Genomic DNA, 13,568 nt, shown 5'->3' on the forward strand with positions numbered 1-13,568 from the left:
CTCTCGCTTTCAGTTCTCTTAAAAGCTTCCCCAGCTGTGTCACCAGTCTGTGTTGTGTGTAGAGCTGGAGACAAGTGTAAACAAGTGTTTAAACACAGCACCTTTTAAAGCAGATGACACAGATTCAAGCCCCCGTCGCAGCAAATGGTCACTTTGCTGAAATGTCTCATTTCCTGCCAGCTCCTAGGCTGCTGATCTGTAGTCGACCCTGACCTCTGACCTGGGGAGAGCAAAAAAACAAAAAGGCACCAATTGAGTGTTGCATTTATTGTTGAAGCAATTCGTCACTTAATTGTTTACATTTTTATTTTTTGAAGCATGAATTCCCCCCAAAAAATGCACTGATTCACTGATTCAGATGTGAATATTAACTGGTTTTCTTATGTGATAGTAAAGCATAAAATGCAATTTCCAGATGTTACCCTGAGCTCTGGGTTTTGGGTATTGTCACTATTTTCTGACATTGTTGTATTATTAATTCAGGACAAGAGCTGCAACAATTAGTTGATTAATCGATTAGTTGATCGACAGAAAATGAATCAGCAACTGTTATGATAATCGAATAATAGTTTTAGTCACTTTTTAAGCAAAAATGCATAAAATTCGCTGGTTGCAGCTTCACAAATGTGAGAATTTCAAGCTTTTCTGTGTCATACAGGACGGTAAACTGAATATCTGTCGATTTTGGACTGATCATGAGATAAAACAAGACATTTGAAGATGCGGCGATGAGCTCTATTCTAGACACATAGAGGTTGCTTCTTGCTTTCACTCTCCTTTAGGAAAACACAGGTTTTATATGCGTTTCCTGAGCCTGTTTATTCCATAAGAATCTTGTCGGCTGTTAAATGGTCTTAATTGCAGGTGAATTTTTGGATGCGTGTGTCAGTGTGGGAAACACAAAGTTAGTTTCTGGCTTTGAATGGTACAGTTTGTTTCAGAAATCAACCTCTGATGTCAAACCCCTCTCTGTGATTTAGTTTTCCAACACACGGGTGGAAAACACTCTGCCCTTTGTGTGTATAAGTCAGCTATATAGAAGCTTATTGAGCGGGTCGGAGCTGTTTGGTTAACACACACACACACACACATATATGCACACAACATCAGATTCTGCTCTGGTTTAGGTTTGGCTGTGTCTGACCTGGCTGGCAGCAGAAAGAGAGGTGAGCCAGAGGTGAAGGCAGATTTTATAGGTTTGAAAGACGACACTACAGTGAGAAAGAAAACCTGCATGTTTTCACCAGACTTCACTGTGATTGCGCCGGATGGGTGCAAATAAATCGTGAATATCTTCCATTGTGCATTGTATCTGCAATCAAACAAATCAGGATCCAAACATGTAAGAGGTTGTGAGAGTGAGTGAAGCAGGGCTGTGTAATAAGAAGCAGACATGGAACCTATAACCCCGGTGGAAAGGGAAGCGAGGCTCCATTAAATGAGTCAGAGCTGGGAAGGCTCTTCCTCACACAACCTGGATTTTCAAAAATACATACTGTATTTGAAGAGGTGTCCTGCAGCACAACATAAATATTGATTTAAAGAATAAATAGACTCAACTCACAAACCTAAAGTGAAACCAAAACTCTTGCTCTTCTTATGTCATGACTGTGTAGGAGATACAGAGTCAGAAGCCTCTGATTGCAGTTTCAGGCGGTCTTGATTTGTCTGTATCAGTGCGTTAAGTCAGCCTGCGGTCGATTGTCGGTCCTCAGCAGGAGCTGGCATGGAGACGCTAATGAACTACGCTCATCATGCTCAGGATCTCTGTAGTTGGCCTCTGATCTGGTGTGTTAAATAAGTTTCAGGACAAGAAATCACAGGAAGCTGCAGACTACTGGAGGCCTGAGGAGCTGGCATTTATAAAGCGTTTTTATTGTCCCAGTAAGAGTGAAGAGAGAGATTAACTAGAAGAGAAGATATTACATAAGTGATGATACATTACAGTCATGATTTCATGTCCATTGTAATGATGGCAGCCTGAGTACATTCAGATTTAAATGATGTCATTATACAGCAAGACAGTCATCTTTACTACGTGAAGATACTGGTGTTACTGTGTAAGTGATGAGGAAAACATCTATAAAACAGTGCAAAACAGTTTTTCATAAAGCAGGATTCACTCATACACATTGATACACACTCACATTTATGAGAAAATCACTGCTGGTAGAAACTTCTAAGCAGGCTGCATTCATGCCAGTCAGCGATGTCACACAGTGAGTGTTAAGAGGTCAAAACTCCAGTGACACTCGTAGTGTCACTTCTGGCTTGTTACCTTCATCAATGTTGCTGGAGTTTGTTTTTTTTTTTTGACCTCTTCAGACTAGATTTCTCTTCTCCACTCACCTTGGAAGAAGGCAACGTTGTGCCAGAAATCCAGACTCTTCTTCCAGGCTTCTACAAGGTGAATGTTGTTGTTGTGAACAGCTGATAGAGAGGGAAACACCTGTTGTTATGTCACTGGTTGGGCTGTAGCCAAAAGCGCAGCATGTTTGACAGTTCCAGAGCTGCTCAGCAACAGTTTTCTACCAAAACTGAATTGTCATTTTATCACACAAGGCTACAACACAAAAACACTACCATCTGAGCTTTTTGCCAGTTTTGAGAAAACCGTGGATAGTTTAAAATCTGAAACACTTTGTGTGCTTTTCTAAGTTTTTATAAACATTTCAGTATATTGAAGTATAACAATATTATGATAATACTTGTAAATAAAGATAAATGGACACTTTTAGGTTTTCACAGCTTATAATACATATAATGCTGTAACAGTAGTTTATAGTATATGCAGAACAAAAGACAGCATTCTCAGTAGACATAACTTAATTTCATATCTGTGTACTTTGCTTATTATAGCGCATGAATTAAAGATGTTTCGATTATGTCACAGAACACAACAGTCATGCTTTCTGTGCTTTAGGTGTCGTCTCAGCTGCATCAGGTGGCGGATTTTTACATTATCTAACATCAGTGGTTTATTTTTTTTCTGCCCAGCTCTAATTGAGAGCATGTGCATTAGATTACTGAGATAACCTGGTTAAAGTAATTGCGCAGTCATGTTGTATATGCTCTGGCATGTAGTCATTGCAACACACAAGGACAGATGCACAGAGGAGGGCTGCATGTTTACGGCTTAAATAGAGATCCTAGTGTCGTAACAGCGATTCTTTATCGTGTTATTTATTGTGTGTTATTTGAGGAGTAAGCTTGTATCATCTTTTTCAACATTTTTTGTATTTTATAAGTATAATAAAGTAAATGAAATGTCATGGTTTCACAATGCAGATTTTAACAACATTAGTTTTAGAAACTAAAATAGTAATATATGTTTGCATTTGAATAAATCATGCTCCACTAAAACAAGGAGACGCTTTCATTCCAGCGTACAGGAAGAAAGACTCAGGTTTAGTGCTGCGGTCAGACAACTGTTACTTGGAGCCATGTCAGTGGTTTGTGGGAAAGTCCTAATTTCTCTCTATGAGAGTCTGTCTGCCTCAGCGCTCATGTGATCGAGGAAGGAGGACGAGATGTTTGACGGACGGCAGGGACGGCCAGTTATCTGTCACAGGGCGAGGAACTTTGGGGAGCGTCGGTGAACGCCGCTTGTGTCTGCAGACACAATGGGAAGGTTTCATCCAACAACAAGTTCTCGAGCTCAGTGCTCGATCAGTTAGTGTCTGCTCTTGTGGTTTGTGTGTGTGTGTGTGTGTGTTAGTGTGTGTGTGTGTGGCTGGAGGCATCCAGACAACCATCAGACTCACAGCATGAGCTAGAGACTCGCTCAAGAGACAAGATGAACCGGGAGTTGGAGTATATGTTTGTCCAAGTAAGTTTTTTTTTTTGCTTTTGACTTTCACCGCAACCCTCCATTCATTGATCAAGTAGATATGTAACCTATAAAAATCTTTAAATTGTTACATAATATGGACTTTGAATCAAATTAAACAATCTGATGTGTTGAAGGAGAAGCTACTCTCTCTCTCTCTCTCTTTAGCTTCTATGTGGTTCTTTGATGAGTGACCTTTAAGTTCTGGTTTTGGATTTGTTTCGTTGTCTTTTCAATGGGGAACATGGAGCCCCGGTCCTGACACACCCATCTCCTGGATTCATCTGTGTTTAAGGAAAAAAAAAAAGTTATGTTTCTGAAATCCACAGGACAGTAATAACTGCCGTTTAGCAACAAATCTGCCTTTAGCCTGATGAGAGTTTTGTCATCTGAATAACAACAAACCCTTTGTTTCAGGTTGTCAAAATCTAATCACAGGAAGCCTAAAGTAGTTTCAGACCCATCCATGTCCCAGCTTTTGAAGATACACAGCTGCATGTCTCATTCGCAGTGGGTTACACCTAGTTTGCCTGGAATGGAGATCCAAATGTTTTCCTACTGAGTGATAGACTTACATATAATATAATTCTTTTTTTTTGTTAGGATCTGTTTGTTGTACCATGTTGCTGTGCTCGAGTAGCAGCAATGGAAAGAAAATGAATTAAAAAGCAAGGAAACGGTGTCTCTGAAGAGCTAGAGGTTAGATTAACATTGTCTATCATCAGTTTAAATGTTTGCAATATTCCACTGAGATCTTTTCTTTATGGATACAACTAGACATCGTCTAGGATAAACATAACACAAAGATGACTGCTGTGCTGAAATCCTGTTCTCCTACCCCGCCATAACGTACAGAAGTACTTCCCCAGAGTCAGCACTGACTGAACTAATGTGATTAGGTGCTCGGCAGCATTACAGCTTCTTAGTAAGAGACTCTGATCTTTGGCAATCACTGCGTATTGGCATTTTGCAGGCTAGTTGTGCCAACAGTCTGGTTCGGGAGCGCCATAGTTTGGGTGTAGTGAGACTAGCAAAGCTCCTTCTTACCAAGCTCCTCCACTGGCGCTGAGGTCTCCAAATCTTGGTGTCATGCTGCGTCTGTCCAGCTGAGCAGAAAAACAGCAGATTCTCACATGAGTGGCATCATGTGACGAGGCTTCTGCAGTCTGGGACTCCATTGACGGCTTTACTGAGCAAAACACTTTTCGCATACCTCTGCAGCTGTCTAGATAGTGGTTTTCTCCTGCTCTGTATTGTAAAAATGTCAAGATTTAAAAATCTGTTTCCACTTTATCAATTTTAATGAGGCATCTTTAATTCTTTAAAATTCCTTTCATTTTTCTATACAGGTGAAAGAACAAGATCATTTGACTTTGTAGACTAGTCACTTCCTCACAACGTTTCTTTGAGGAAACTTTATCAACATGGATAATTGAATAGGTCATGATGAGACCTTTTTGACTTTTTTCATTTTTGTTGAAAAAAAAAAATACTATTTTTTTGTAATTGTAACATTTGACTCAGCAATATGTTCGACTTGCATTCTCCAGTCCATCCCTCACATACACATACAGAGTATTGTAGGGAGGACATGTGGTGACCTTTTGTAACATTCAGTCAGCAGGGCCTCCTGAAAAGTAAAGCAGGCAAGTTGTTTCGCTCGTTTTAATGGTGTGTAGGTGCAAGAAGTGGGCCAGTCAACTTCACTATATACAGATAATATACAATACATAACTAAAGTTTGAGTGATCTGATAAGTGTTCATTGAAAGCAAAGGTGTTCGATAAACAGGAGTAAACTCTGGGAGGGTTCAGAGGAGTCACAGCAGGCCAGTGGGACTCTTGTCCAAGAGTGAAAGCTCAGAGCTCAGTATTAGCAGGTCAAGTCTCACTAATCTGCTGTTGACTTTGTGCAGATTTGTAAACACTTCTTCGGATGGAGGCCCCGCCCCGCAGCTGCAGCCCTACACCACCAGTACACACACATATACATATGCACATATACTGTACACACACACACACACACACACACACACCTCCCGATGTCCTGATCCGTGTGACCTGCAATGCTCAGTCCTCCTGCGCCCTTCAGCAGCAGGAATGATCTGACACTAATGTGTGCTGCAGGAGAATCAAGCTAAAGGGGCTCAGATTTACAGCTGAGACTGATTCTCAGGGCATCTGCAAAAATTAGCTGACTTCTTCATTTTCTGAAATTACAGCCATCTTTGAGGTGTTATACCTTGGTTATGTGTCGTGGAGCACAATTTTGGATAGAATGGGTCTAGTCTCGCATCTTTTATTAATCTAAAGATATTCATACCTATTGTTTATTTTCTTAAATGTCTTCTTTTATATACGTTGACATTGTTCGGCATCCATGTTTCTGTCTGTGTTCCAGGACAAAAATGAGTCAAGTAGGAATTTTTGCACTCGTGTTAACCCGTAGGCATACAGTATGCGATTGTAATGAAATCACGGTGTAGTTGACTGCAATAAGATTAGCTGGTGTTAAACCCTGAGATAGCCTAATCAGCTCCTGATCCTTTGTCTCAGTTAAACCTGGATTAGCATCAACCCAGCCGTGTACCTTCAAGAGCAGCTTTCCCCTGTTGTTCACTGAGCTGCTGAGGGAAGTCGTAGGCTAAATGTAGAGATTGTTAATGGAAACTTTCATTTCTCTTATGTGGACTAGTCACTTTGCAATCTGTTTCTGTTTTTATATTAAAGGTGTTTGTGAGGAAGTTTAGCCAGAGTGTCAAGAAAGGTGATAAGAGGCAGACTCGGAGACTGACCCAATTACTGAAAAATGTATTCTGACCAGGGACGTCAGTTTCGGTTAATTTTGCTTTCGTCAAACTGACACCCATTAACCGCTAACTAACCGGTTCATTTTTAAGAAGAGTTGTGACGTAGCTTTCGGGAAATTAAAAAAAAAAAAACACATTAGACGAGCCTTCAGAAACTCCTGCAGGTTAAACTGGACTAACTGAACACTTAGTGCGGACCGACTCCAACACACTCACTATAAACAGACTTTAAGACACTCACTAGTCTAGCAACATTAATGCTGCAAACAACCCATAATGCAACACTCCATGTAGGAGTCGGTTTTACACCGGTACTTTATCCATTCAAAAAGAAGATCTGATGTGAACATGTAATTTTCTAGCTGTTAGCGGGGCGTGTATGCAAATTAACCTATAGACTGACATGTGTAACCGGTCAAAAATATTCTCTGTGGTTGACTGATTAACGGTTAACTGTTGACATCTCTAATTCTGACCAGTGTGATTTAGTGTAACTTATCTGAAATGGTTTAATTCAGGATAACTCAAACTTAGGCATGCTGACTTGCACACAGCTGTTAAATAGGCCCTCCAGTCTATCTAGGCAGAAGCATATTTCTCGCAGGGATGTTTCAGAAAGCAGTGCAGCATCAATTTAAAAGAATGTCCAGTGTTTGATGTCTTGCGATCTCCGAGCCTGAATGTGTCATCAGCCAGCTAGCACCTCCAGTAGACAATAACAGATTATTGTATTTAAAGACCAATCAGAAAAACCCTGCACAGCGGTTTGTTATAATCACAGTTATCACGCTGCAGCCCTGTTTAGTAGTGCGCACATGTGGAACGTGTCTGCATCTGTGGACCACCGAAAAAAGTATGAATGGAACCACGTCCGCGTGCAAGTCCACCGCAGTCTGCTGTGAACAGCTGTGGTAAAGATATTTTTGTTATCTAAATGTTTGACCTCGTTTTTTTACCCTATTAGAATTGAAACTGGGAATCGATAAGAACCGGAATCGATAAGCAGAATCGTGATCAATAAAATTCTAATACCCAATCCTAATAGTGTTAATCTATGAATTAGCCACAGTCAATTACTTGGCGTGTCAAATACTTTTGATGTGATGCATATGTTTATTGGAGAATTGATAAATGACACTGGCTACTATTGACTATTGGGATTCCTTGCCAGTAGTCCACAGGCTGTTGGTCCGGACTGGTTTTCCTTGCCAATAGTAGTTTGTTTTATTGGTATGGAATGGATTTCCGGGTTTAGTGCCGGACCTCTTGTAGACCACTAAACGGACAATTTTTACCGTCATATTCGGTATTTTAGTGCCATTAAATGGGACATTTTTACTGCATTTTTATCACAAGTGGTTATTGTACCTAAAACAAACCATTTTAACCCAAACCATGGGAAGGATTGCTGTATCACCTGCAAGCAAAAATGTTGCTCCGTTTTGAAACAATTTGAAATTGATCATGTGATCTTGCACAATCGATACCAATGCGCATGCGTAATAATCCATACCAACAATAAACGGACTATTGACGCAGAGGAATACTCCGAGGTACCAATGGCCACTTCCTTGATAAATGGTACACCAGCTGTCTATGAGAATCTCTTATAAACTGAATAGTGCTACTTTTATCATACTGCTGCTGGGAATGAATTTTAAACCTTCCAAAATAACAACTTTAGGCAACACAGTCATCAGTGCAACATGTCAGCAGCTTCAGTGTGAAACGAAGCCTGCCATTAAAATATCGGTTGAATTGAAATATGTTGAGGAGATGCCAGACACTCATTTACATGAATCTCTTCTGGCCCTATGATCTCTCAACATTAATCTAGTGTTAGAAGTCACTCAACTGGTCTTTCGCTGCCTTTTCTTGGAGTGACAGGAAAGCAATTACACACATGCTCGGGGTGGGATCTCACCGAATACATTGAATATGTCGCCGTTCTTTTCAAATAGGAGCATCTTCTACCAGCTGGATGTAGATTGAAGTTGAGGAAGGTGTTGCATTGTTTGTGTGTGTGCTCTCCTTGTTGTAATACAGGTTTATTGAACATAAAACAGCCAGTAGTTTCTAGTGTTTGCTTCAGTGCGACCACACCCAGTGCCCATGAGATAAATGGGGGGGGGGGGGGGTAAACAGGAAATTACAGACCAACAAATAAAATGTAGTCTCTCATTGAGACTACTCTCATTGGGTTCATAGAAGGAAAAAGGATACAGCATATATTTGTGAGACTGTGTGTGTGTGTTCACTCCTGCATGCAGCATATGTAGGGTGAGCTCAATGCAGTGTCACTTTAGTCATGTGTTTTCTGACATCACAGATGTTCCTCTGACGTCTCTGCTCCTCTTTCGTCAACCCCTCTCGTCTTTATCTACCTGCCAAAATACACCAGCTCGACCAATCCGTGCCTCTGCAAGGCGGACAGAGTGGCTGCGCTCTGACTCATCACATTTTTCTCTCCAGCTTTCAGTCACTTTGCTTCTCCAGCTTGTGGTTGAGTTTCAACCTTCATCTCTCCTCTATTTTCTGAACCCCGGGGACTTTGCTGGTCTATAAATATAATTCATTCCCTCTGCAGCTGCATTGTATTGCTGTCTGTCTTGTACTCAAGGTGTGTATGTGTGTGTATAATGTGCTGATTGGTAGCATATTTCAGCATTAACTGATTCAAGATAATTAAGCTTGACACCCACTAAAGTGTGAAACAGGTGTGTGTGTGTGTGTGTGTGTGTGTGTGTGTGAGAGGATCATTATCAGGATCAGGAAGTGTGCTTGGTAGCGCAGCGATGCCTCTGTGAGGTGTGATGCTGCTCAAAACCCGCTCTTGCTATTTTTAGCCTCTGTCCTCCTCCTCTCCTCCCTCTCTTCGTTGCTAGGAGGCTGGCTGCTGGGACGGTCTCCTGTGGGGACCAAAAAGGTGAAACGACTAACAAAATGGTGAAGTAGGGAGAGAGAGAGAGGCAGGCACAGAGACTGAGTCTGCCTATAACTGTCAATTTAACCTCTTAACATTTAATTTTCCCCTTGTATTTCCACTAAAGTAGCTTTAACGTTGTTAAAATCATCTTATTCCACACTGCCTGATAGTGTCAGTATATTCTGCTTCATCTTGTGGCTTAGTCATATTTTGACACTGAGTCAAATATTCAAATCCAAGATCCATGACAGGAAGTGAATCATTTTGCAAAAGGCTGCAACTACCAAAATGTCAGAAAATGCTGAATAATACCCTTCACACCTTCCTAGAACCCAAAGATATTCAATTTACAATTATATAAAACTAAGAAATGTAGAGCATCCTCACAGTTGAGAAGCTGGAACAAGGGCATGTTTGGCTTTTTTGTTGAGACTGAATGAGTGAATAAATATATCAAATAGTCGCTCATTAATTTTCTGTAGCTCAACTAATGTTTCAGCTCTAATTTTATACACAAATCCCAAGTTTCAGAGCGACATATTCTGTCTGAGAGATCTTTAGAAACTTTAGGATCTTCGCTAGAATTTTAAATTAAGTTTTGTGGCTTTGAAAAATGTTTGGCTACACGACGTGAGTCACAGGCAGGCTGCCCAAATGAACATTGAAACTTTTTTTTTGTGCCATAAATCATTCCTCCTGTTCTTACCGACCATTAGAAGATCCCTTCATGATGCACTTACAATATAAGGAATAGGGGCCAAAATCCACAGCCCTCCTTCTGTGCAAAAATGTATTTCAAAGTCAAAGTTAAAAGCAAAACGAGTCAAATCAATATCTTTTAATGTTAGTCTTTTTGATGCCAAAGTCCCTCCTTTTGTTACTATACTTCCTCTGCAGCTCAACAGGGAAACACTGTCCAAGTAAACACAAAGAGGGAATTTGATGCTAAAAAGACTGTAAATGTGTCAGATATCCACTTGATATGACTAAATCAGACTGCTGAAGCCTCATATAAGCTTCAGATCAACTCTGTGGACACACTGTGGATTTTGTCCTCCATCACTTACATTGAAAGCACATTTGAAGGAGATCTTTTAACAGCCAGTATGAACAGGAGGAATGATTACAGCCTCTTTCACTGTTCATATGGGCACCTGAGTGTTGTTTTAAGATTTTTTTAAAAATGTGAACCCATCCTTTGAAATAACAAAATGGAATTCTGAATGTAAAAAAAAAAATCATCCATAAGAAAGTGAATATTGTACAGAATATGTAACTGGCTTCTTTGAAACAACGTGACAGCAGCTACAATATACAGGATGTGTGAGTGTTTGCAGGCAGATGTTTTACAGAGAACATTTCAGAAGTTCACAGCAGGTAATGTAACTATGTAGCAAGCTCACTGTGCCAGTAACATGTTAGTGTTAATAAGCCCAAAGGTGTTACTGTTGCTGTTTATTGCTCCGATTGTTTCTAGGCAACAGAAACTGTTTATTACAGAAATTATATCAGCTTAGAAATTTTAATTTAGTTGTTTTCACTTAACTCTCATCGTTAGGAAAAAACAACATGTCTGCTGGGGAGAGAGTCGGGAGCTGTGTGAGCTTACAGATATCTTAGCTGTTGTAGTTGAGTGTTTGTGTAGAACAGATGCAATGTTGTGACCTGTGGTTTGATCATGCTGGTTGTTTATGAGGGTCTCCCCTTTTTAGCTGCCTTTGTGACTGCTGTTTCATCAGCAACTCAACACACACACACACACACACACACACACACAGCACACTGTCTATGCTTTTCTTTCTTCTAGTGCACACACACACACACACACACACATATAGCCCATGAGCAACACTCATTTCATTTTCTGAAAACCACATGTACACAGTAGAGCCTGACAGCAGATACATCATATCAGCTCATATGCTGGTTGATGATTAATAAACTGCGGCACAGAAATGCTTAATATATGTTTGAGTTAATCATAGAATATAGCCGCATTGATTAGCTAATTGATTAGTCAGAACATTATTTGACAACTATTTTGATACTCAAATAATGGTTTTAGTCTTTTTTTTTGGTTTCAGCTCCTCAGATGTGATGATCTCTTTGTCATACGTGATATTAATCTGATCATCTTTGGGTTTTGGACTGTTGATTGGACAAAACAAGACATATGTCACCTTTAACGGGCACCTTTCATTATTTCTGACATTTTATCAACGAAACAAGTAATGGATAATGAAAATAGTTGTTGGTTGCGGCTTTAATCAAGAATCAATATCAATCAATGAGTCAGTCTACATGGTTTGTAAAATGTCCCACTCAATATACATGTTCATCAATATTCTATCCATCAATATATGAGTATCAGATTTTGAAACTTTCAAATATTGATATTGGTGTTGGCTTAAAAAAAATCCAGTATTGGTCAGACTCAAGTACACACACACACACACACACACACACACACACTCCCTATAACTTCCTTATTATTTCATTTATTTCTCTATTTTTCAGATTTTGAGTGTTCATTCAGTCCTCTGACTCACACACATTGTATTCATTTTTATCTTAACTGTCAAACAGCGGCAAACCTTAAACCACACTACACAAACCACACTGATCACACTGTCTGGTGTTCATGCAGAGGTGGGGAGAAAAAAGGATTAGAGACAGGGGGAAAAAAAAATCAGGACAAACCGTGGACTCGATGGAGGTGGAGCTTTTTGAAGACAAACATTTCAACACCACCTTTTGAACACATCCAGTAAGGCTCTATAATCACAAATCTGCATGAAAACAAGACTCAAAACTGTCTGTGTTCTGCAGTCGCTGAGAGGTTTGAGCTGCCATTTCACACCACTTCTCCTCTTAATAAGACAGACAGCGAGACGGAGGGAGGGCGAGGGTTCCTGTGACCATGATGTCATGATTCAGATGATTGGTAGTGAAGCAGCAGACCAAATGAAAAAGTTTATCTCCCGTTGTGCACTTCTACAATGACCTCTTTTTCTCTTGATTCTGTGAAATCGTCATCAGCAGTTTATGCAATGAAGTCAAAAGAAGCCATGAAATCGTTGTCAGGCTTCCAGAAAGACATCATCATCATCATGTGCTTCAGTCGCCCGAGTCCTCATCAAGAAAGTTTTATTTTAATATTTCAGTATTAGTTTGCCGCTGTATTTGTTCATTATTCAATAGTATTTGAAATAAATGAGAATCGGCAAAAGGAAAATCCTCACTTGTGTTGGATTATAACATGAAAACGTTTTAGTGAGGCTAGTCTAAATCCTATAGTGATTTGTGTGTATGTGCGTAGATTTAGTATGTCCTCTACACATGTAGAGGACATTTGATTTGTGTTTGATTTGTGTGCATTGACAGAAACATGAGGGAATGTTTACAGAGTCAGTATTTTATGTTTGCTCTCATTTTGAATGTAGTCTTTTTATGGCGCGTTTTCAAGTCCAAAATTAGGTTAAAAGAAACAATCCTGCACCAAACGAACACACACAAAAGTCAGATTAATGTCAGATAAAATAAATTCTTGCATACAAAACCTGCTAGAATTTGTTCTGTTCAAACTATTTCAACTTTATTCCAATTTTCTCTCTGCTTCTTTAATGTCAAATATAAGAAAAACTCGATAGTTGTCGGGCCGCTGACTTGAGCTCCACTCAAACAGGCTGCACACACTCTGCAGGCCTCATCGGTCTGGGTTTTTAAGGTCAAGGTTTGGTTCTTTCAGTCACTGCAAAGTCAACCAGTGAGCTCCCGTACCGTCAGAGGTGAGGCCTCCATGTGCGTATGTGCACGTATGCATCTACGTATGCGAGCTGGATTCCTCAGCCATGTGACCGGCAATGTTCATCACTGTTTTTCCACATGTCTGTGATCAGCTGATTGCCTCCAGTCACAAGTCCATGAGGCCTGAAACTGTTTTCTAGTGAACCAAGTGTGTGTGTGTGTGTGTGAATGTCAAGTTATGACCACCCAATATCCAC

The 13,568-nt window shown here is 40.1% G+C and overlaps 1 protein-coding gene across 9 annotated transcripts in view; it reads left to right on the forward strand.

Annotated features, from left to right (window-relative positions):
* myo5aa (myosin VAa) overlaps positions 1–13,568 on the forward strand; it is a 55,452-nt gene that overhangs the window by 1,361 nt on the left and 40,523 nt on the right. The window lies entirely within an intron of this gene.

Source organism: Thunnus albacares, chromosome 1, assembly GCF_914725855.1.
Source record: "Thunnus albacares chromosome 1, fThuAlb1.1, whole genome shotgun sequence".
NCBI lineage: Eukaryota > Metazoa > Chordata > Actinopteri > Scombriformes > Scombridae > Thunnus > Thunnus albacares.